This window comes from Sorex araneus, chromosome 5 (assembly GCF_027595985.1).
Source record: "Sorex araneus isolate mSorAra2 chromosome 5, mSorAra2.pri, whole genome shotgun sequence".
NCBI lineage: Eukaryota > Metazoa > Chordata > Mammalia > Eulipotyphla > Soricidae > Sorex > Sorex araneus.
The window spans coordinates 85,259,661-85,283,307 of NC_073306.1; the positions used below are offsets into that span (position 1 = coordinate 85,259,661).

The 23,647-nt window shown below is 54.5% G+C and overlaps 1 protein-coding gene across 1 annotated transcript in view; it reads left to right on the forward strand.

The window, feature by feature from the left end:
* Positions 1-23,647, forward strand: part of KCNN3 (potassium calcium-activated channel subfamily N member 3) — a 155,206-nt gene that overhangs the window by 98,349 nt on the left and 33,210 nt on the right. The gene's annotated exons all lie outside the window — the stretch shown is intronic.

A 23,647-nucleotide genomic window follows, 5' to 3' on the forward strand; every position in this document is an offset into this window, starting at 1 on the left:
CCCAGCAATGCTCAGGCTTACACCTGGCTCTGCACTCAGGAATCACTCCTGGCGGTGCTCAGGGGACCATATGGGATGCTGGGGATTGAACCCAGATGGGCCACAGGCAAGGCAAACGCCCTCCGCGCTGTATCACGGCTCCGGCCCCATTTTGCTCAGCTTGAGAAGGCTCAGCCAGACTCTCAGCAGGGGTGTGAGAACTACATCCTAGACACGGCCATTCCAGACCGCTTCAGTCCTGCCCAGAGGCACATCCCTTGCTAGATGTAGAAGAGAAGGTGTTTGCATTGGGCAGCCCAGAGCTCGGGGGCCTGGTCTCACGCTTGGGCCCTGTGTGAAGGGCGGTGCAGTGGAGTGGGGGAGGGGACCCGGAGGGAGAGTGTGGGCACGGGCAGGGCTGAGGCAGCTGCATCTGTTTGTGGGGTGACAAGACTGGAAACCTGTGTCCCCTCAGCTGGGACAGCGTTCTGGCTGGTAGGTATTTGCTCAGTTCTGGGACTCTCCCGGCCTCCCCCCGCAGTGCAGACTCTGGCCTGCAGGGGACATCCCCAAAGCCTGCACCAAGCGTCCAGGGGCTCAGCCGCTCTGAGCGATCGTCCACCCTTGGCGTTCCCCAGCCTCCCGGCAGTGAGCTGGTGGCTGGGCCCGGCTCGGCCCCGAGGGGGGGGCGAGTTCACCGTGAGCTTCACCCGCTCTGTGCAGACTGGACTCCTGGGCCAGGAGGAGGACGGGAAGGGGCCACTTTCCTGCAGGAACCTCCTGGAGAGGGCCTACGCCCCACTGCAAGCCCTGCCACCTGCCTACTGCCCTGCCCTGTCACCCTTGCACAAGAGGGGGGGCAGCCATGTGGGAATGTGCCCTGAGGTGCCAACGGCTCGAGCACAGCTGGTCACTGCTCCACCGGGAGCCCGTGGCCTGGCCCTGCCCAGCGTGTCCTGCCGAGAAGGGCCAGCACAAGGCGGGGACTGGCCTGGCATGTGGCTGCATCTGTGACCCTGGTTTGAATCCCGACACTCCCCACCCCGCACTGAGCCCTGCCAGGTATGGCCAAGAGTCACAGTTGGGTGACAGGGCAGCGGGGAGGGGGACTGGGGGGAAGCTTTGCCTTCCCAGCAGGTGTGGACTAGGGACCTCCCTTAAGTTTATTTATTTTTAGAATGTTAAAAAATATTTTATTGAGGTGTTTGAGGTTATACTATTAAATTATAAGTTTTAGAAAATGAAAGATTGAAGTATTCAGGAAATGAGTACCTTAAAAAAAACCTTAAGGGGCTGGAGCAATAGCACAGCGGGTAGGGTGTTTGCCTTGTACATGGCCAACCCGGGTTCGATTCCCAGCATCCCATATGGTACCCCTTCCCCTCAGCACCGCCAGGAGTAATTCCTGAGTGCATGAGCCAGGAGTAACCCCTTGTGCATCACCGGGTGTGACTCAAAAAGAAAAAAACAAAAACAAGTAAACAAAAAACCTTAAAAAAACTTTCTTTTTTCCTTATCAGAAGTGGATGTAGTGTTTAGAAAATAGTGCTAAGCCTATATATATAAGGTGAAAATATACCATTTCTGCTCCTTCATTCCCCGTACATTTTGAGAATTCCCTTGAAATTGTGTCATAGTGATGACGCTGGAAAAGCAATTGATATTAGGTGAATTTTTCTTTTAAAAAAGGAAATAAAACACTTTTATTCCACAACAAAGTGGTACTTCAATTAAAATTATGTGACTTCTTTTCTTCTTGTGTGTGTGTGTGTGTGTGTGTCTGTGTGTGTGTTGACTTGGAGCCACACCCAGCAATGCTCAGCAGAGCTTATTCCTGGCTCTGTGCTCAGAGATTCTTTTGCTTTTCTTAGGATTAGCATCTTATTATTCATGAAATAATATGAACACTAAAAATCAGAACCAAAAAATTCAGTGCAAAATGTTTTCCATAATTCAAAATTAAATATATTAATTAAGATATAATAGCAAGAGTAAAAGAAAGTATTCCAAGATAGAGACCCCCCAGTTATATTTTTCTTTCATTATAAACTGTGAGTGATTTATTATTTTTGCCTTTCTTCATTACTTCATTTTTATTCTCCAAATTATTTATTAAAATAAATTTTAAATAAAAAGGTTATCATTTAGGTAGTGTTGTTGTAAAAGTGATAATATGTATGGGGTTTTTGTTGTTTGGGTTTTTGGGCCATACCTGGTGATGCTAGGGGCTTGCTCCAGTTTTGCACACAGGGACCACTCCTGGCGGGCTCAGGAGAGCAGATAGGGTGCTGGGGACCGAGCAGGGGTTGGCAGCTTATAAGGCAAGTGCCCGGCCCGTTGTGCTGTTGCTCCAGCCCTAACATGCATGGTGTTGGTGCAAAGTTAGCGCTGCAGCGCTCTGGTGTTCGTGCTAGTTGGTGACCTTGGGCAGGCTGGCACCAGGCTGCAAAGGCCTGAAGCTCTCAGCAGTGCCCTCTCCTTGGCTTCCCCTCAGGACGGACATGAAGGCCCTTCCACCCTCACGGCTATAACCCCCCCCACACAGTCCACCTCCTGCTGGGATAACCCCCCCCACAGTCCACCTCCTGCTGGGAGCTGCGGCTGAGGGAAGGGGGTGCAGTTTCCATGCATGCAGGGGCCAGGCAGGGGGCTCCCGACTCCAGCTGCAGCTTGTGGGGAGTCAGGCCTGGGCGCAGTTCCCTGCCTCTGTTTCCCAGGTAACAGGAGCGATGGTCAGGGCTTTGCAGGCCCTTGCACAGGAATTGCTGGAGCAGCTCCGGGTCATGGCAGCTGTGGTCACTGTCCCACTCTAGACCACCCTGTCCCTGTCCTTCCCAGCTCCTTCCCTCCGATGGAACCACTTCCTTTGAGGACCCCCTCCCCTCGGGCCTGTCCTTCAGGGACGTGTCCCCTCCCCTGTGGGCAGTGCCCAGTCCAGACGTGGAGCCGGGCCTTTCCCTGGAGGGGGAAGCGTCCTGCGAGGGCTTGCTAAGTCATAATAACGCTATTAATGGTTATCGAGTTATGCCAGCTCCGGACACTGTGCTCGCCGTGCGCCATACCTCGGGGAGTAAACGCACTTGATTTGTTTCCCTCAAGGGCTTCTGGGCTACCGCGAAAGCCCAGAGCGGATGACAAGTAAAGAAACAAATAAGCATGTCAATTTAAATCTATCATCTGTGCTGTGAAGGAGAGAAAAACAAGACTGCAATGAATGGCTTTAGAAAGCCGTGGGGCTGGAGAGGGACCCGGGGCTGGAGAGGGACCCGGGGCTGGGAGGGTTGGAAAGTCGCCCGGGAGGAGCCGTGTGGCAGCGAGGAGCAGCGAGCCGCCTGCAGACGGCTTCTCAGGGCGGGGAAACAGCCGCGTCCTGAGCTGGGGCAGGGTGGCGGGGCGAGGAGTGACGGGAAAGAGAGTCTATGGGTGGGCCCCCAGCGAGAGGGCCACCAGGCCAGTAGTGGGGCCGTGTGGCTGTGAGGGGCTGAGGCCAGGCGCAGTGGGGGACTCGGGAAGAGGTTTGGATAGGAGAGAAATGTGACCTGGTTCATTCTAAGGTCACCCCTCTGGCACCTCCAAGGTGAATACATTGGAAATGGGCAAGAAAATTACGGGAAGGGCAGTTCAAAGGAAGGAGGAGATGATGACCCTGGGGGGAGGGCGCTGTTCAGGCTGCGTGTCCAGGCACAGTGCCCACCCTAAATGCCCCTGACATCGGGTCTGTTCCGGTGCATTCTGCTGTCCCCCATTTTTCTCTGCTTCTCTGATTTATCCCCCAGGACTCTTATCGATTGGTGTTCATTTGAGGCTGCAAAAATGACAGGAAGCACAGTAACAGTAACTTCAACAAAATAGGAGTTTCTTTGTTACATAAAAGAAGGTAGGAAGAGGAATTGGTCCAAGCCGGTATGGAGCTTGACGTGGACCTCAGGGACCCATGATTCCTCCTCCTTGGGTGTCCTGCATTTCTGCCACAGAAGTCCTTCCTCCGTAGCTCAAGAAGGCTGCTGGACTTCCAGCCATCCCACCTCCCTTCTAGTCAGAGGGAGGGAGGCAGTTATCTTCCTCATTAAAGGCATTTCTTATAGAGAATGCATGTCTTTTACATCTGTGTTTATTGGTCATTCTCCTGGCTAGAAAAACTAAGTTCCTGTATTTTTGCATTTGCTCATTCCTGGGGGCTTCTACCTGTGAAGAAGAGATATTGGGTCATAACTGTCTCTTTCGCCCCAAGCCAGTCACCACCTAAGTGCCCTTGCCTTGACTTTTTAAAGAGTCCCTTTTCTTCCACCTTACTGTTAGAGATCCCCGTCACCTTCACCAGGTCGTAGAAGGAACTTCTCTAGCTTCTTATTCGACTGCCACTAGCTACTTCCTGTTACCCCTGAGAAGCTTCCAGTTGTTCTCTCGAAAATATTTAATCCATTTTTTGTGCTACAGGGCCCATGATCTTCTGGTGTCAGATGCGGGTCAATAAAGCTAGTTGGAACATCAGCAACAATTGTCATAACACTCATGTTCCTAAATATAAAGTTCAAGTGTCCCCAAATGGACCACCATGGCCCCTGAGTGGCCCTCACTGTGCCCATCCACGCTTACTAAGGGACCCCGTGTGACCTTGGGCAAGTCCCCCACCCACCATCCATGGGCCCTCTAGCCTCTGTTGGGGGCTGGTCTCTGCATGCCCTCTGCTTCTTTCCATTCCCAAGCCTCAGCCCTCGGCCCAGAGATGGGACACGGAGCCTGTCCTGCCCATTTCCTCGGGGTACGATGACACTTTAGAGGAGGAAGGGGTGAAACTCAGGAAACCACAGACATGGGGCTCATGCATTCTGCTTCCTCACGGCCCTTAGAGGTGAGCAGGTCTGTGCCGTGAGGACACAATAACTGAGGCTGCCCCTCTGTCTTAGCCCCTGACCTGCAGCAGGGTACCGGCCTGGACCCCCAGACGGCACCCGCCTGCTGCAGGTCTCGGGGGGCTGTGTTAGAGCCGAGAGCATCACGTGGAACCTGCCGGGGCTGACGGAGAACGAGCAGAACATGAGAAGCACCCAGAATCTCTCTCTGCTTGGACGCGGGGCTCGTTTTAGCCCTTGTCTGGGGCGGTTTCCTGATGTCTGGGCACGCGCCAGCTGGCACCCTTCAAAGCCAGCCATCTTTCATGGATCGGGGCGGGAAGCCAGTGGGCAGCATGCTGGCCTTGCCCAGGGCCAATCCGGGTTCCATCCCTGGTGCCCCATCTGGTCTCCCGAGCCCCCCAGGAGTGATCCCTGAGAGCAGTGCCGGGAGTAAGCCCTGAGCACCCCTGGGTGTGGCCCCCCAAAACAAATGAAATAAACCAATCACTTTTCACTGAGGCTCACTTCCTGGAGTGGGTGCAGGAGAAGTAGCCTGCCCTCCTCTAAGGCCTTGTTGTCAGTTTTCGGGGGTGGGGAGGCGTGCATGGGGGGGGGGGGGGTCTGTCTGGACATTTTGCCGAGGAAAATACATGAGGCAATTAATAAAGCAAATACCTCCACTGTCCAACGTACTGAGTGAAGTGTGTGGGGATCTGGTGAACCGGGTAGTAGCTTTATAATTATTTTGTCAAATTTAACAGATGAAATCGCTCCCACTTAGTTACCAGCACCCTTAATTTGTTTTGTTCTTGTTTATAATTTAAACTGCAGAATTTATTTAGGGAATAAATGTGTCTTGAGGCTTTTCATTCTTTCAGCAATTAGACTCTCCCTCCCGAGGTTGCCAGACTGGCACTGTGGCCAAATTAGGGAAAGCTGCAGGGCTGGCCGTGGGGGGTCGCCAGGGTCCCCTCAGCCCACGGCCGTGGACGCCCCGTTACTTCAGTGCAGGTTTCTGGCCCATGCCAGCCCCTTGAGCCCACACAGCTCCTTCTTCTTCTGGGGGGTTGCCCACACCCGGCGGTGCTCAGGGCTCACTCCGGGCTCTAAGCTCAGGAATCGCTCCTGGGGGGTGTGGGGGACCCTGTGGGGTGCCGGGGCTCCAACCCAGGCATGCGAGGAGACACCTTAACCCCTGTTCGATCTCTCCAACCCTCAGCCCCCACAGCTTTGTAACGCCCTTTCCATTTCATGGAGGGGAAACCGAGGCCCAGGGAAGTGGATGCTCCAGCCGCCTCCTCCCCTGTCCCCTCGCCCCCTGCTGTGAGAGAGTGTCGGGGAGCTTCAAGGGCGCTGCCTGGCCTCTGCGGGGTCACCCTCAGGAGATGAGTGATGGCTTAGCTCTCTGCCTTGCCCGCCCGTCTCTCCCTCTGGGCCCCGTTGGGGAGTGGGCGGGCAAGCCGCCTTCTACCCGCTTTCAGGCACTAGGGAAGGGCTGTGGCCGTGGGCTTCTGCAGGCAGGACCCCAGGGCACCAAGGCCTGGAGGGGACGCCCTGAGGAAGGAGACCCAGTGTGCAGTGGGGAACTGGCAGCCCCCTGGATCTGGGGGGCCCCCAAGGCCCAGGGTAGCCCCTAGCTGTGAACCCTGGGCCTGTCTCTCTGACTCTCTTTGCGCTGGAGGATTATGAATTTAAGGCCACTAAACCCCGCGAATGAGCCTGTATTTTGGGTGGTGGCTGACCATGGTGGCAGCAGAAATCTTGTTTCAGGGGAGTGCTTGTGCGTCCTGGAAGGTGCCTGGAGAGTCGTGCCATGGCGGGGGGCGGGGGTTTCAGTGCGGGGGGGCCGGGGGAACTGACCCAGTCTTGATTCAGAGCAGAGCGTGCCCCTGGGTCATCAGCCAGGCACGGCGGCTCTGACCAGCAGCTACAGAAGCGGAGGCCGTATGGGACGGGACCCCCGAAGGACCTCACGTCTCCGCGTCTGTCTGTCCAGCGCCACTGAGTCACCTCCTCCTCCTCGTCCGTGTGCCTTCTGGCACTCCTCACCGCGGGGGCCTCATTGCTCCTCTCGGGTCATGCCGCTCGGCCTTGTCCCGTCCCGACATGTTGCCTCCGTGCAGCCAGAGCCCCCCGAGGCGTGTCAGGGTGGGCTGCAGTTTCGGCAGCGTCTGTTGCCTGGAAACGTGAGCAAGTGTCTATGCAGCAGCAGAGGCTGCGGTGGGCCCGGCCACGGTGGGGACGCACGACTGAGGGGCTCCGGGGCCCCGTGTGGTGCAGGAGGGAGGGGTAGAAGGCCAGCAGGGGCAGAGAGCACCGGGCACTGCAGAGTGACTGCGCGCACGCCCCTCCCCGTTCTCGGAAACCGCAGTGCGTCAGCGGCCAGTCCTGGTTAGGGGTCACGAGAGGCCCCGTGTCACTCCAGGGCTCCCTCTGCCACCACAGCAAGTCTCTCTCTATTCTCTGGTGGTGACCCAGGCCTTGGGTCTGTGAACCACCAGATCTAAGGCCCACCAGCCACGTGCTCGCTGCCCAGGGCTGGGAGGGTGGGGAAGGGCTGGGTCTGACCACAGAGACCTGCCATGCAGGGCTGGGAAGGACTCAGTCGGTTTCACTGAAGGCCCCCTTTGTTTCAGACAAGGCTGCCCAGCCCAGAGAAGGCAAGCAACGAGCCCAGAGTCACACAGCACATTGGAGGGTCTATGCTCCCAGATGAGGGCCCGTTCCCGGATAGTCCATTTATGCCGACCTGACATGCTTCTCTGGGTAGAAAGGGTCAGAGCATGGGGGTCTTGGGTCTGACTTGGGACCCCTCTAGCCCATCTCCTCACCAGAGAAGGACCCATGGGGGTCATAACTAGAGATGGCCCCAGGCGTCTGTGACTCACAGGGGCATGCTGAGCCCAGGGCCAAGAGTGTGGCATTCCAGTGTGGCTGTTCTCTCCCTCCCGGAAAGACCCGGAAGCTGCAAGGGCGGCGGGGGCGGGGGGGGGGGTGCTGACCCTTGGGACAGTTGCTCCCTAGGCAAGTGTCAGTGTAAACCGCAACACCTCATTTCTGCTCCTGAGTCGAGCACTGGCCGTGCACTTAAGGCACTGTTCCCCACGTGGGCGGCCCCCCGGGGCTCCGGTCCCCTCCAAAGTGAGTGTTGGTGCACTCAGTGAGGTTGGCGGCACTTTTGGTCTGTTCACGCAAAGGAGGGCAACTCGGGGGCACTGACTTAACTCCTTCCTTCCTGTCTTGTTTTGGGGCCACACCCAGCTGTGCTCAGGGTCACTCCCGGCCCGGGGACCTTCTGTGGTGCTGGGAACCTGACCTGGGCCGGCCTTCAGCCCGGTGCTGTCTCCTGGCAGGACGGCGCCTGGTCAGTGTGGGGCGCTCTCCCCGACAGTGTCTCACTGGATGGGTCCCCGAGGCCGAGGCCCCGCCCTCCCCCGACCCACCCTGTGCCATGTGGGCAGGTGGGGAGACACAGCTCATTCCCAGGGCCACAGCCCCTTGGGGGGGAGGAGCCCTAGTTCCTGTGTCGGGGACCCCCCCTGCTCCCAGGGGAAGGAGGTCGTGCTCTGGGGGCCAGGTGGGCAGCGCCCTCACAGAGTGGGGCAAGGCCACCTCTCCCAGCTGTGCCCCTTCACGCGGCCTCTGCAGAGTATGTGTGTGGGGGGGGGGAAGGGAGTGGGGGGGAGCGGGGCGGGGGCTTGGCCGCGCCCCAGGCCTGCGCTTCCCGTCCAGCTGCTGCTGTCACCCCCAGCAGCCCTGCCAGCTCCGGAGGTTCACAAGTTCCTCCAGAGAGCCCCCCGCGCCTGCCCCCCTCGGGGTGAGGTGGGCTGCAGCCAGCACCTCGCGCCCCCCACCGCCCGCCGCTCACGCCATCGCCTTCTCAGGCCTTCCGATCAGTCCCAGCGGCAGAGGGCTGGAGGCAGCCCTGCCGCCCTCTCTGTCCCCTCCCGTGACCCACCCCCCGGAACCGCAGGACGCGCATCCTCTGGGCACCCAGGCGTGGGGAAAGGTGGCCTCACCAGGCTGCATCTGCAGCACCCACAGCCCTGCCCTCTGGCCTGGGCACAGCTCCTAGCACTCGCCCGGGCCCAGGGCAGGGGACCAGCCCAGCCAGGCGCGGACTCCCCAGAGACGAGAACACTCCCTTCCGGGGCGTCTCCTCCTGGTCAAGCGCTGTGCGTTGCCCCCGACCCCGCCCGAATGCTGTCCAGGGGGCTCTCTGGGGGCTGTGCAGAGCCCAGGCTCCTCCTTTCCTCTGGCGCCTCCAGCTTTGCCTCCCTCCTGCGTGGCACAGCTTCTGGGGATGCTCTTCACGAGAAGTCAGGACAAGGGTCCCCAGCCACCTGCGTGTACACACACACCTGCCCTGGAGTGGGGCTCCCCGCCTGCACCCCACATGCTCCAGCTTCCTCCCTGCAGACAGGCACAGGAGCCCTCAGAGCCAGGGCAGCGGCCGGCAAAGGAGCAAGGACACCCCCAGAGCCCTTTCCCCCAACACGCCCGGGGTGCAGGTGGTTGCAGACAGGGCGGGAGAGGCAGGAGCCGTGACTACAGAGCTTCCCCTTCTGGGTGAGCTGGGGTCAAGAAAACAGCCTGATGGGCCAGGACTTGCTCACAGTGCTACCCTCCCTTGTGTTATTCTCTATGCCACAGGTGAGTAGGCACATCTTGCTTTTGTCTCTGTCCTAATTTCACTTAACACTTAACCTAATTTCACTTACCCATCCAAAGGTAGCAAAATGCATGTTTGCATTCTTCCTTCTGGCTGTGTAATATTCCATTGTGCACATGTACAACTTATCTGCTCATTTGTTGCTGGACATGGGTTGTTTCCACATCTTGGTTCTTGTACTGACTGCTGTAATGAACATACGTGTGTGTGTGTGTATTTTTTCATATATGTGGGGCTTTCTTTTTGAAGGGAATTTAAGATATTTAATAGGCAATAGCAAGAGGAACAACCTCCACATCATAGGAACACGAGAAGAGGAGAATAAGAAGAGGGACCTGAGTGATAGTACAGCAGGTTGGGGGTTTGCCTGGCACGTTGCCCAATTGGTTCCGTCCCCGCATCCCAGATTGTTCCCCAAGCACCACCAGGAGAGATTCCTGAGTGCAGAGCCAGGAGGGACCCTTGAGCATCGCGGGCTGTTGCCCCAAAACAAAAACAAACAAAATAACCAAAAAGCAAAAGAAAAGACAAAAGGGGACGGGGAGGAACCAGTGGAAGAGACAATAGCTGAGAACTTGGCCAGTCTGAGGAGGGAGAAGACACGTGGACTCTGGATTAAGAGGCCCATCGAGGCCAAAGAAAATAAACCTGAATAGAAAAACACCAAGACACATTGTCGTCAAAACAGAAAGAACCAAAGAGAGAGGAGGCTGCTTAAGGCAGCAGGAGGAAGCGAACCTCAAGTCCAAGGGAAGAACAGAAAGTTCTTGACAGATCTCTCACATGAAGACCTAAAGCAATAAGGGGAGGAAGGGACATATTCAGTTCTTCAACCTAGAGTCTTCTACTTAGCCAGGCTGTCACAGATTTGAGGGACAAAAGCATTCCCAGACAAACGGGGGCCGAAGACAGTCGCTCCTTCTGAACAGCTCTGAGGAATAACAGCTTCCCATAGAGAAAAAAAAAAAGAGTAACAGGGCAAATCCAACCAAAATCTCTGCAGAGAAAAGGCAACATATTCTTTTTTATAAAAGCCATTTCTCTAAATGTCAATGAACTGAACTCTCCATTCAAAAGGCGTAAACTGAGGGCCTGAGGGATAAGGCAAAGGACATGGGGAAGGACATTACTTTCTGGCTAAGGGATCATCGGTCAAGAGTTCCTGATGCTTATCAACATACATGTGCCAAGGATGGGGCAGCTGAGTTTACAAAGCTTCTGCTCACAGACCTAGCAAGGCAGTTCCCACAGCTGTTATCTTTGTTTTATTTTTATTTCATTGGGGGCGGGGACAGGAGTCTCACCTGGCAGTGCTCAGGGCTGACTCCTGGTTCTGTGCTTAGGAATCACTCCTGGCATGCTTGAGGGACTATATGGTATGGAGTACTGGGGGCGGAGCCCGGCCTGGTTGTGTACAAGGCAAATGCCCTACCCCGGTCCTCCCTTCCTTCCTTCCTTCCTTCCTTCCTTCCTTCCTTCCTCCCTCCCTCCCTTCCTTCCTCCCTCCTCCCTCCCTCCCTCCCTCCCTTCCTTCCTTCCTTCCTTCCTTCCTTCCTTCCTTCCTTCCTTCCTTCCTTCCTTCCTTCCTTCCTTCCTTCCTTCCTTCCTTCCTTCCTTCCTTCCTTCCTTTAATGTTTGGGGTGAGTATTTGATTCAGAAAATCCTATTTCTTTCTTTGCTTGCTTATTGTTATTTATTACAGGTGCTTGAGTGACCCCTACCCCGTTTCTGTGATTATTTTCCATTGCCCAGCATCGCGGTCTGAGTGGACAGTGGGTATAATTTCTGTCTTCTTGATTTGATGGAGGTGTTTCGTGACCCAGCGCATGGCCTACCTGGAGGTTATTCCATGTACACTGGAGAAGAAGGCGGGCCCCATTTTCTTACCCCAGGGTCTAGATGAGAGAGCAGGGGGCAGGGTGGGGTGCCCTGGAAACGCTGGCCGTGGGCAGGAGCAGGTTCCCGCTGTGGCTCTGTGTGTCTGTTGGTGGGACCACGTGTCCCACAGCCAGCGCAGGGCTGGCACACAGAGGAGGGTCTTGGGGGAGGGTTTCCTGCTTGCGTTTGAATTGAGGGGCACAGTGTGACTGGAGAGGGCCAGCAGGGAGACAGCGGGGGTGCTGGGGGGTGTGGGACATTCGCTTCCACGGGGGCAGGGCTCGGCGGGAGGGGAACATCGAGACAAGCGGGCCCGGTGATCGTGGGTGGCACCGCACAGTGGGGCCACGGCGCTGCCCTCGGTCGGAGCTGCAGGAGGGTGCGAGGGGGCCGGGCAGGTGCTGCACAGACTCGTGGTGAGCTGGTGCCTCGGGGCTCTCTCCTCAGAGAGGTCCTGCAGGGGCCAGTGGCCAGCCTGGCTGGGAGGCCCGGTCAGAGCGGTGAGAGGGTCTGTGCCCCCCAGATGCTGAGGCTCAGGCAGAGGGAAGGATGAGGGGCTGGACTGGAAGGACGAGGCCATGGGGGCCTCCCCACAGAGGAGCTGGGGGCTCCCTGTAGCGGGCACCCTGCGTGCACCCTGAGTCTGGACACCCCAGAGGGCGGCACACATACTTGCTGGACCCTGGGCACCAACCTGAGCAAAGACTGTGCTTCAGCAGCTTCTCCACCAGGGTGGGGTGCCAGGGGGTCCTCAGAGCCGACCCCAGTGTCTGGAAGAACGGTGAGGGCCGAGATGGAGAGAGGGGATGGGCAAGTTCGGGGGGGGGGGAAGAAGGTAGGGGAGTGTGCAGTGGAGGGGGGGCAATGGAAAGGTCCTCCTGGTCTCCACGGGCCAGGTCTGTGAGATGGTCCTCTTCCCGGAGCCCCCACTGCAGTGCACCCCACCCCTGGCCTCGCCCTGCTTGCCCTGGAGGTGTGCCCCCCGGCACCCTTCTCATCGTGACTTTCTTCCTGCTTTCCCGGGGCTGAGTGCCGGGCCCCTCTCTGCACCTCCAGCTCCTGAGCAACGGCTGAGGTCGAGTGCGTCGTGGGTCACATTAGGAGTTGGGGTCCAGCACAGCAGGTGCCAATCAGGGCTCAGGAGTGGCACCCTGGTTTCACTGCCAGCAGGGCCCCGGCCGAGTGGCCCACGCTCAGTCTCACAGGGACAGCGAGTCGGTGCCTGCGGTTGGCACTCACGGTGCCCATGGCCGTCGTCTGTGGTCGGCACCTGTGGTCAGCACCCATGTCGGTGTCTCATAGCCTGGGTGAGGCTCCAGGTCCTCCCACCTCCGGGTCCCCCTCTGAGCCAGTGGGGGAGGGAGGGCTTCTTCCAGCATATTGTTTTTCTCCATGCTCAGGCATTTTATTAGACATTTCCAAATCCGGAAACATGGAAATATTTTTTTAATAAGAAAGAAAACATTGCAAAGAGAGAAACTGACTCAGACGGAGCTGCCAGATGAACCATCTGGTTTTGAATTTCCGAAGCGCTCGGGGAGGTTGACAGCGCTCCCCTCTGGGAGGAGACCCAGACCGTGGCAGGAGCGGCAGCCGCTCCCCTCACGCCACCACGGGGTGTCCCCGGGCCGTCCACGGGGGAACAGGGAGCCCAGCAACCCCCCAACAGCGCCCCATTGCCCCACCGAGTCCAGAGAGAGGTGGTAGCCCAGTGACCCAGGCAGATGTCCCCTGCGTCCACTGCTGCTGAAGGTCTCCCCGGAAGAGCTCCCGGGAGACGTGCACACAGTCCCTGGGGACCGGGACCTCCTGCACCCTAACCTCAAGGAGCTGGGGCGGGGCGGGGGGTGGGGGGGGGACAGCCCCGCTGCCGGGTGGCAAGTCACAGCCCGAACGTTGGCGCCGTTGTGCTCTGGTGCTGGTGATGGGGGGGTGGTCTCTCCCCTTTTAAAAATAGCTGGAGGCCTTGCACCCGTGCTGTTAGTTCTTGGGGCTGCAAAGAAAAGACTAGATTTAGATGTACCTTGGAAAGATCCAGGGCTGCGGCCTTGAATCACCTGGTGGGGGTGGGGGTGGGGAGGGAACATCCTTGTTTTCCTAAATTCAAGCCAGACCTTGAGAAGCAGGAGACTGACTTCGGCAGAGAGAGGGCCAAGGCCTGGGGTCCTGGCGGATAGCTGTTGAGGTGGGCTTATGGTCAGCCCTGGTGGTCCCAAACCTATGGTGGTCCTAAACTTAGTTCCTATGTTGAGATGCTTATTTATTTGGGGTTTTGTTTTGGGGCTACACCCAGAGATGCTCAGGGCTTCCTCCTGACTCTGCACGCGGGGATCACGCCCGACAGTGCTTCAGGGACCATACAGGATGCCGGGGATCGAACCCAGGCTGGTGCCGTGCAAGGCAAGCAAGCACCCTGCCCACTGTGCTGTCTCTCCAGCTCTCAGACTTTAGCCTGGGATTTAATCTGTGAGTCGCCACGAAGAGGGAACAGAGGCCCGTTGGGAACAGAGGGACAAGGACAAGTGAAGGATAACTGGGCAAGAACAGCACTGCATGTGCCCACGTGTCCTGAGGGCAGAGCCCGGAGCCCCCCGCAGCGCATGTCTGTCCGAATCACGCTGCCTCTTCCGCCTCCCTACGCAGCCGAGCGAGATCGACAAAGGAAGACGTGAGAACACGGCGCTCCCCGTGGGGGAGACAGCTCAGAGACGGTGATTGGCACAAGGTCACGAAGCCACCTGGGCATGAAAGTGTCTTTCAGCTCCAGATCCCTCAATCCGTGACGCCAGGCCAGACTCATACCCAAGACAGTGATGGCTCAGCAGGAAGCTTTCCTCTTTGCAAGGGGTTTGAGATGACACTGGGCGGCCTCAGGGCTCACTCCCGCCTCTGCTCAGGGCTCACTCCCGGCTCTGTGCTCAGGACTCACTTCTGGCCCTGTGCTCAGGGCTCACTCCCGGCTCTGTGCTCAGGGCTCACTCCCGGCTCTGTGCTCAGGACTCACTCCCGCCTCTGCTCGGGGCTCACTCCCGGCTCTGTGCTCAGGGCTCACTCCCGGCTCTGCTCAGGGCTCACTTCTGGCTCTGTGCTCAGGGCTCACTCCTGGCTCTGTGCTCAGGGCTCACTCCTGGTGAACTCAGGGGAGCATATAGGGGATTGGGAAACAAATCTGGGTCAGCTGCCTGCAAGGCAAGTGCTTTGTCCTCTGTACTGCTATCTTTCTGGCACCAGCAGGCAGAATTTTGGGGAGCCAGTGCCATGGCCTATGAACTCTGTATCAATTGTTTCAGGCATGAAACAATTAACCTCCACCAGTTGGTCTGGTACGAGCCCATAAATAGCCCTCACCAGCACGGACATCAAGGCTAATGCAAATACTAGGGGACAAAAACCTGGGTTTGAAGGTCACCCAGAGGCCTCCTGCCTGAGGCAGCAGCGGGCGAGCTGACTGGCCCGGGAGGGCAGGGCTGCGTGGTGTGAGCTAGAGGCAGGGCACACTCACTCTGTGTGGCGGGTGGGGGAGGCCTGAGCTGGCTTTTTTTCTTTTTGGGTCACACCTGGTGATGCTCAGGGGTTACTCCTGGCTCTGCACTCAGGAATCACTCCTGGTGGTGCTCGGGGGACCTTATGGGATGCTGGGAATCGAACCCGTGTCAGCTGCGTGTGAGGCAAGCACCCTACCCACCTTGCTATCGCTCCAGCCCCATGAGCTGGGTTTTTTATTCACTTATTTATTTTCTCAGTGCCGGGATCAGAGCAGACCTGGGCCTCGTATGTACAAGGCAAGCGTGCTGCCGCTGAGCCACCCTGCAGTCCTTGAGCAGTCTCCGAGGACAACAGGAACCCAGAAGGCACAGGCCCTAGGCAGGTCTGAGCAAGGCGGCACCAAAAGAGCCCAGGAGGAGGGTTGCGGGGAGAAAAGACCGAAAAAATCCAGCAGGCTTCTGTGGGCGCCCTGGGGTCAGAGGTCACGGGGGTTGAGTCGAATTTCCCACCGTAGAACTTGGCAAACACTAATGCATTCCACAGTTTCGAGGAGGGGGGCTTCCGCTGGGTGTGAAGAAGGTGAGGGTCACTGAAGGTGAAGACCAAGCAAGCCACTTGGCGGGCGCTCCTGTGGACGCCTGGCTCTGTTCCTGTGAAATTCCAGCCACCAGAAGAGACAAAGCACAAATGGCTCAAGCCTTCGCCGCGCTAAGATTCATGTGGAAGGAGACGGGTCACAGCTAACGTCAAGGAGCCGAGCCCTTCGTAATAGTGAGAGCTGACTCCAGGCCCTGGGAATTTGGCAGCTACTTTGACAGAGTTTATCCGCTAGAGAGAACAGCTGAAGTCACCTTAAGGGGTGTCGGCGACTCACTGATCTAAGCCACATTCTCGGAGGACCGGAAGGCAGCGATCTGGCCACATGAGGCCACTGCTGTGGTTCTGAGCGGCCCATGTTCCACGACTGGAAAAGCACAGTGGACCGGGTGGTGTTTGGAGCTAGACTTAATGTCAGTGGCCCCACGGGTGACTCTGTGAAGCGGGGAGGAGAAAGACAGTCATTTTCTTCCCATCCACCCCTGCTACCCGGGACCCAGGGTTACTGGGTTCTTGTCTCACCTTAGAGAAAAGAATTTCAGGAGTAGACGAGCAGTGCAGTAAAACAGATTATATTTGGAAGCTTTGAAGGGAAAGAGGAGGAGAAAGTGGGAGAGAGTGGAGAGTGCTCAAGAGATGAACACGGGCTTCTCCAAGGGCAGAGAGAGCCCCTACACACACCCCAGAATTAGATATGAAAGCATGAGAGTCCACATCTCAAAAAGGGAGATGTGGGCAACACATGTGCTCAGGCACTGCATGTGCTTGGCCACGTGGGCTCAAGCAGCACATGGGCTCGGGCAGCATGGGTGTGCCCTTCCTTTGTTCAAGGTGGCTATTATAGGGTTTTCCAGCCAGCACCCAGCGTGGGGCTTCTTCCTAGGTCAAAGTTCATTGTGTAGGAGGTTGCCAAGGGGGTTGGGAGTGGTGATGGTCTTCTTTGAAATTCCTTTCCTGGCCTCTAGTTTCTGCTGGAGCTTCTCTGGGTCTGTTGCAGACACCAGATGAGGGTCTTACCAGGCCTTAGTTCCTGTTTTCTGCAAGGTTGGCCTTCGCAACTTCAGGGCTATTACTTCCCAGGAAATTTACTGCCATTGCCTTGGAAGGGGCCTTCCTACCTATGTCTGCCTGGTTACATCAGACTGATCACCCAGTGGCAGGTTCGAGACCCAGAAATGGCCTCACTGGTGTATATTCTCCCTGCAGCAGAGACAGCACTGAGAATCTGGCGAGAAAGGGTAGACGGCTCACTCAGTGGGTCTGGGATTATTTGTGAGCAATATAAGAAAGGGGGGAAAAAATCACATCCCTACCTCACATTGCACACAAAATAATCCTAGTGAGTTAAAAATCAGCATGGAAGGCCACAACTTAGAAGTAGTAAGACTTAAAGTCAGGTAAGGAATTTTTTTTTTTTTTTTTTTTTTTGCTTTTTGGGTCACACCCGGCGATGCTCAGGGGTTACTCCTGGCTCTGCACTCAGGAATCACCCCTAGCGGTGCTCAGGGGACCATATGGGATGCTGGGAATCGAACCCGGGTCGGCCTCGTGTAAGGCAAACGCCCTACCCGCTATGCTATCGCTCCAGCCTAGGTAAGGAATTTTTTTAAAAAGTCCTACAAGTCAGTGTTAGAAATGAAAAGAAAGAAAAATTCAACTACAGCAAAAAAAAAAAAAGGCGAAAAACTTCTATTCATCAAAAATACTCTAAAGAAAATCGAGGTCAAGAATAAACTGGAAGGAGATATTTGTGATACATACAAATTCTTTTTACCCAAAATATATAAAGTACTCTGAGGATCAGTAAGAACAAAAGACCAAAACAAACCAATAGAAAAATGGGCAAAACTCCTAAGTGGCACTTCATAGAAGAGGAAATGACTAATAAGCACATGAAATGATACTTAAGCATTTTACCAAAAAAATGAAAGTTTTTAAAGTATTATCTTTACCCACTAGTTTGACTAAAATTCACCAGGGATAAAAATCAAGGTAAAATGCAGGCTTCAGATATATAAGGCCTTGGGTTTGATCTCAACACCAGGCCCCTAAAAAAAAAAAATTAGTGCAAAGAGTTAATGAAGACCTGGAGCAGTGTAACTAATTCTTATCTAGCAGTGCCACCAGTGTGGAAAAGAGCACGCCATTCTCTAACGATGTCAAATATGTATGTACCTACAAAGCAGCAGAACCACACAGCCGTGTGCCATAGAGGAACCTCTTAGGCAGTCTCAGAAGCCATGATTAAGGGTCTTTGTTCTCAGACAGAGACAGCACAGAGAGATGGTGATCAGGGCCCTTGGCTCGCATGTAACCAACCTGGGTTTGATCCCCAGCATCCCATATGGTCCACCAAGCCCTGCCAGGAGTGATCCCTGAGTGCAGGGCCAGGAGTAAGCCCTGAGCACAGCCAGGTATGGTCCAAAAACAAAAACAACAACAACAAAATGTTTGGTCTTCTGCTTGGTGAAGTAAGTCAGATGAAGAAAGACAGACATATGATTTCACTCATATGTGTTACATAGAGAAACCAGGCCTGGAGCGATAATACAGTGGGTAGAGCGTTTGCCTTGCACTCGGCTGACCCGGGTTCGATTCCTCTGCCCCACTCGGAGAGACCAGCAAGCTACTGAGAGTATCTCGCCCACACAGCAGAGCCTGGCAAGTTACCCATGGCATATTCGATATGCCCAAAACAGTAACAATTAGTCTCACAATGGAGATGTTACTGGTGCCCGCTCAAGCAAATCAATGAGCAACGGGATGACAGTGATGACAGAGAAACCAGATGGATGTATGAAATAAAACATATAGATATGTTAGACTCTAAAGTCCCCAGAAGGGCAGGGGAGGGGCAGGAAGTGGAGTCGAAGGTGAAGGCTAGAGCTGGGTGGAGTTAGCGTAGCATATACTCATGCTGCTTCTCATACCTGGAACATACCTAGCAACTAAAAACAAATACTGGCCATGAAGTCACTGCAATGTGACTTCAATATCCATCCATATTAAATATGTATTAGTAGCACTCATTATAATTCTCTCGGAAGAGAGCATAAAAATACCATAGCCGAGTCATCGGACCCCGCACCAGGCTGTTTCATTCAGGGCACCCTGGAGGGGGATGAGTAAGGGCCCTCCCTGCCTCAGGGGACCCAGCCCCAGCAGCCGAAAACCTCCAGAACTCAAATGCCGCCACGCTCACGACCACTCTCCACATGCTCGGGCTGAGCCTCACCCACCAGTAAACTTATTCCTGGGCCACTAGTGTTCCAAGAGGAGTGTACCACATTTGATTTTTTAAAAAATTTTATTGATTCACTGTGAGATATAGTTACAAGCTTTCATGTCTGGGTTACAATCACACAATGATCAAACACCCATCCCTCCACCAGTGCACATTCCCCACCACCAATATCCCAGGAATACCCCCACCTTTCTCACCCTCCCCCTGCCTCCATGGCAGACAATATTCCCCATACTCCCTCTCTCTCTACTTTTGGGTATTATGGTTTGCAATGCAGATACTGAGAGGTTATTATGTTCGGTCCATTATCTACTTTCGGCACACATCTCCCATCCCGACCCATTCCTCCAACCATCATTTTCTTAGTGATCCCTTCTCTATTCCAGCTGTCCTCTCCCCGCCTACTCATAAGGCAGGCTTCCAACTATGGAGCAATCTTCCTGACCCTTCTATCTACTGTCCTTGGGTGTCAGTCTTGTGTTATGTTATTTTATACTCCACAAATGAGCTCAGTCCTTCTATATCTGTCCCTCTCTTTCTGACTCATTTCACCTAGCATGGTACTCTCCATGTCTATCCACTTATAGGCAAATTTCATGACTTCATCTCTCCTAACAGCTGCATAGTATTCTGTTGTGAGATGTACCAAAGTTTCTTTAACCAGTCGTTTGTTCTCGGGCACTCGGGTTGTTTCCAGATTTTGGCTATTGTGAACAGTGCTGCAATGGACATATAGGTACAGATGTCATTTCTACTGTGGTTTTTTGCAGCCTTAGGATATATTCCCAGAAGTGGCATTATAGGGTCATATGGAAGCTCAGTTTCTAGTTTTTGAAGGAATGTCCATATTTTTTTTCCAAAAAGGCTGGGCCAGTCAGCATTCAATGGGGTTTAAAGTAGAAGGCAACCAATCTTAGAGAGAAATATATTTTTATACACACACATATATAAAAGAAAGGGCTCAACCTTTAACAACATGGTAGTGATCTCTTACAGAAGGGCTTAATGGCCCCTGGGTGAAATACAACAACCTTCACACACTTTCCTCTAAGGAACTTTTTAGAGCATTTTCAGCAGTTTATTCATAACAAACAATACAAAATAACTTATTTTGGTTCTGCTTTGGGGCAGGGGTTGGGGTTCAGGATGAAATATGGTGGTGGGAAGGTGTAATGGTGTGGGATTGGTGTTTGAATATTAATCACTATCACTGTCATTATCATCCCATTGATCGTTGATTTGTTTGAGTGGGCCCAGTAATGTCTCCATTCATCCTAGCCCTGAGATTTTAGCAGGCTCTCTTTACTCGTCCTTCCCAATAGTGCTGCATTAGAGGCTCTGTCTGGGTCAGGAGAATAAGACCCATTATTGTTACTGTATTTGGCATATGAATACACCACGGAGAGTTTGCCAGGCTCTCCTGTGTGGGAATTATAAATATGTAATTAAAATATTAGGTCAAGATAACACTGAATGATAAAATATGTCTCTCTTGTGGGGGAGGGGGGTCGTGGGGCTGGGGCAGGAGGCCACAACCTGGTGATGCTCAGAGCTTACTCCTGGCTCTGCACTAGGGATCACTTCCAGTGGTGCTTCAGGAAACCAAATGCGATGCTAAAGCTCAAACCCCGGCCGGCCATGCAACACCTTAACTGCTATACTGTCTCTCCAGCCCCCAAATCTGTCGTTTTTAATGTTTTCCACAAACCAGAGAAAATAAGGAAACCCACCAACTACATAGATAAGGATTTATTTTTCCTGAAGCACTGCAAAGCTAAGGCCAACTTCTATCAAAATTCTTCCCACTGGTACAAAATTATTAAATGTAATCAAATATTGTGAATTACTTTATATATTTTTTAAAAAAAGAAAAAGAGAGATCCCCCCCAAATATACATTAATTTGCATAAAATCAGTGGGGGGAGAAGAGAATGATTATAGTAACATTGATCTTTAAGGGGAAAAGCTGATGTGCTGTTCAGATGTTTGTCAGTGACTGAATCAATCAATTATGATTTATTATTTTTTTCTTTTTGGGTCACAGCTGGAGATGCTCAGGAGTTACTCCTGGCTCTGCACTCAGGAATTACCCCTGGCGGTGCTCAGGGGACCATATGGGATGCTGGGAATTGAAGCCAGGTTGGTGTGTAAAGCAAACGCCCTACCCGCTGTGCTACTGCTCCAGCCCCAATCATGATTTATTCTTTTTTTTTTATTTTTTTTTATTTTTTAAATTTATTTATTTTTAATTAGAGAATCACCGTGAGGGTACAGTTACAGATTTATACACTTTTGTGCTTATACTTCCCTCATACAAAGTTTGGAACCCATCCCTTCACCAGTGCCCATTCTCCACCACCCGTAAACCCAGTGTCCCTCCCACCCTCCCCAATCCTATCTCCCCCCCACCCCACCCTGCCACTGTGGCAAGGCATTCCCTTCTGTTTTCTCTCTCTAATTAGCTGTTGTGGTTTGCAATAAAGGTGTTGAGTGGCCGCTGTGCTCAGTCTCTAGCCCTCATTCAGCCCGCAACTCCCTTCCCCCACATGGCCTTCGACTACAATGTAGTTGGTGATTGCTTCTCTGAGTTGACCTTTCCCCGGAACGTGAGGCCAGCCTCGAAGCCATGGAGTCAACCTCCTGGTACTTATTTCTACAGTTCTTGGGTGTTAGTCTCCCACTCTGTTATTCTATATACCATAGATGAGTGCAATCTTTCTATGTCTGTCTCTCTCTTTCTGACTCATTAATCATGATTTATTCTTAAGGTGGAATGAACACGGGATTGAAAGTTCATGGGAGCCACAGGAATCGCTGGTGGGGAGACTGAGGGGGGAAATCGATGCACGGGAGAGCTCAGTGTGTCAGAGGCTTCTTGCTGCAGAACAGGTGGCCCCCGTCTTCTCAACTTAAAACACACGTTGGCCATCAAGTGGCCGCACTGGGGCAGGAACTCCAAGGCAGCCGAGATGGGGACCTGTGGAACTGTCAGCCATCTCTAGGCTCGATTTGTGGGCGTCTGCTTTTCAGAGCTGAGGGCTGGCCACCGAAGTGTTGTGATTCCACAGAGGAAGAGCCAGGTGTCCCCCACAAGAGCAGGCCCCGTCTTCTTACAGCCAACCTCAGAGGTGAGCTGGAGGGGCCAGAGCGATAGCACAGCGGGGAGGGTGTTTACCTTGCACACGGCCGACCCAGGTTCAATCCCTGGCATCCCATGTGGTCCCTCAAGCCCCTCCAGGAGTAATTTCTGAGTGCAGAGCCAGGAGTAACCCCTGAGCATCTCTGGGTGTGACCCAAAAAGAAAGGAAGAGAAGTGAGCTGGAGAGATGGGGCAGTGGGTAGGGCATTTGCCTTGCATACAGTCGATCTGGGTTCAATCTCTGGCACCACATCGTGTCCCAGAGCCCTACCAGGAGTGATTTGGGGTTTTTTCATTATTTTTTTTTGAGGGGACACACCCAGCAGTGCTGAGGGCTTACTCCTGACTCTTGGTGCCTGGCCTGCTCATATTGTCCCCCATAGTACCACCAGGGATCAAACCTAGGTCAGCCGCATGCAAGACAAGTGCCCTCCCCACTGTACTATCTTTCTAGCCCCAGAATTGAATTCTGAGCAGTCAGGCGTAAGCCCTGAGCACTGCCAGCTGTGGTCCCCAAACCAACAACCCCAGAAGGTTGCCCCTTACCTTTGCCATAGCCCGTCTGTCAGAAGCACTGGGCCCAGCTCACACTCAGGAAGAGGGGGTCCCCAAAGATGGTGTGTTCTTGGGGGAGCACAGAGCTGGGTCAGAGGCGCCCTGGCCCGCACTCTCCACGTGGCTTTCATCTGATGACGAGCAGACGCGGCCCCAGGACTCTGCTGAGTGCACCTGGCTGTTGAGGAGCTGGAGGAGAACAAGAACAGGATGAGCTTGGAACCGGGGCTGGGGGCCAGGGGTGCGCAGAGGGTGCTCAGAGACAAGGCACGGCATATTCTGGGGCGCGGGGTGCTCCTGGGCGCAGGCCTGGCATGTCTCTGGCCTCCCAACGGGCAGGTGCCTTCCTGCATGCTCTGGGCCGCTTCAGCGCTTGAGAACATGGGGTCAGGCTGGTCCATAGCTGAGCCTCCTCAGAAGCCGGCGCCAGGCCCTCCCCAGAGGCGCCCCTTCCCCCTCAGCCCTGCCTTCTTGAGGCTTTGGTCCCTACCTGGTGCTTTCCTCCCCGCTGACCCACCCTGGCCCCATCCGCTTAGCCCTGGGTTGGTCAGTGGCGTTCCCAGGCCAATCCACCCTGCTTCTCCCCTTAGTGACCACATGTGCTCATCTGCTCACTTTTCTGCGTGTTTATCACTCACTCGGTTCCACTCCCCGCGGTTGGCTGGGTCGCAGGCCTTTCAGGTTCAGCTTTCTATGGACTCCGTTTCTCTGCACTCAGGTGAGGCCTGGCCGGCCCAGTACCATTCCCTGGATAGACCCCCATCTGCAGCCTCTCCACCCCAAGGCTGCCTCCTTCATGGGGGCTCCTTGGATGGGGACAAGCACCCCCTGTACATTCCCAAGACCAGTCTTGCACGGATCCTCTGGCCGACGGCTTAACTGAGACCTTGGTCTGGAATTCTGGTTTGGAGCCCATTCCCTTTAGAAGGTTGATAAGTTTGATCGATCTCTCTCTCTCTCTCGCTCTCTCTCTCTCTCTCTCTCTCCTTTTCTCTCTCCCCTCTCTCCTCTCTCTCACCCTCTCTCTCTCTCTCTCTCTCTCTCTCTCTCTTTTCTCTCTCTCTCTCCCCCTCTCCCCCTCTCTCTCCCCCTTCTCTCTCCCTCTCTCTCCCTCTCTCTCCTCCCTGTGAGTCTCACAATAATGTTCTTTCCCGGCGCCCTGTTGATCTAGAAGCAGGTGGGTGCGGCTCTGCTCGGAGGCCATTTAAAATGATTTCTCTAACAACAACTTCTGATTTATCCTCTGCTCTCTCCTGAAACGC